Here is a 1,546-nt window from a genome sequence, read left to right on the forward strand (position 1 = left end):
AAATGATAACAATGATCCAATGCTATGGGACCAGGTTCCCAGCCACTCGAGAAATTGAAATGAATCCACAACCATACATTTTTCCAACACTGAATTTTATATATGACAGCAAACGAAAATTGTTAGGGTAATTTTGATAGGATACATGAAGATCTACATCTTACAGATTCTGGCATTCAAAAAATCCTTCCATTAAGTGTCTTTCTCACACACACATCAAGCCATGAATCTTCCAAAGAATTTTCGTCATTGCTCCCTTCACATCCTTGTTCCGCAGTGTGTAGATGACAGGGTTCATCATGGGGATAAAAACAATATAAAAGAGAGACGTGACTTGCCCTTATCCTGAGAGTAGTTGTTACTGGGCTGGAGATAGGCGTATATGGCTGTGCCATAGAACAGAGAGACCACGATGAAGTGGGAGCCACAGGTCCCAAAGGCTTTGCGCTTTCCCGCTGCAGACTTAATTCTTAAGATGGCTCTCACGATCTGACCATAGGAGAACATGATCAATGAAACAGGTATGAGGAGAATAACAACACTGGCAAAGAACATCTCAGATTCTGTGCTACTGGTGTCAACGCAGGCAATCTTGATCAGCGCAGGGATCTCACAAAGGAAGTGGTCTATTTTATTCCTCCCACATAGTGGTAAAATGAAGGTGAGCATCGTCTGCACCAAGGAGTTGGTAAAGCCAAAGACCCACGAGGCTGAAGCCATGAGGGAGCAGAGACGGGGGTGCATGATGACAGTGTAGTGGAGGGGCCTGCACACGGCGGCATAGCGGTCAAACGCCATGACTGCTAGGAGCATGCATTCTGTGCATCCCAACCCCAGAGACACAAACAGCTGAGCCACACAACCAGCATAGGTGATAGACTTATCAGGTCCACTGAGATTAAACAGAAACTGAGGGACAGTGCTGGTAGTATAACACAAGTCTAAAAAGCTTAAGTTCGAGAGGAAAAAGTACATTGGGGTGTGGAGATTTGGGTCCAGATAGGACAATGCAATAATGGTGGTGTTCCCCAGCACAGTGAAGATATAAAGGATTAAAAGAACCACAAAAAGGATGAACTCCAGTTGAGGCCTGTCAGAGAACCCTAGTAGGATAAATCCAGTGAGAGAACTTCCATTTGTCTGTTCCATCCTTTATGAGAACATATCTCCTGTCAGGAGAAAGCATTGAACAATTTGCATAAGTATCTTCAGGAGTGAGAATGTAGCCTCAGTAGTAGTATATGCAGTGCCCAGGCTATGCAGTGCCCTATGTTTTGATCACTTATAACCTTGTAAAACCAACACAAAGGGATTTCCAATAAAAGATAGTGAAAGAAATCCATCATGAGAAGAGTTTTAGCCTTGGGGCTGGAGCATAGGGAGGGTGTTTGCCTTATAAGTGTCCGACCTGAGTTTGATTCCCGGCCCTGCCAGGAGTGATTCCTGAGTGCAGAGCTAAGAGTAAGCCATAAACACTGCTGGTTGTAGGCAAATAACAAACAAAGAAAAAGTTTTAGCTCTGTTTTATATGTAACTATTGAATAAG

General features: G+C 43.7%; 1 pseudogene; it reads right to left on the reverse strand.

Annotated features, from left to right (window-relative positions):
- Nucleotides 1-205: 205 nt before the first annotated feature.
- Nucleotides 206-1,149, reverse strand: LOC130040155 (putative olfactory receptor 2B8; annotated as a pseudogene).
- Nucleotides 1,150-1,546: the final 397 nt, after the last annotated feature.

Source organism: Sorex fumeus, unplaced genomic scaffold (genome assembly GCF_029834395.1).
Source record: "Sorex fumeus unplaced genomic scaffold, SorFum_2.1 ptg000094l, whole genome shotgun sequence".
Taxonomy (NCBI): Eukaryota; Metazoa; Chordata; class Mammalia; order Eulipotyphla; family Soricidae; genus Sorex; species Sorex fumeus.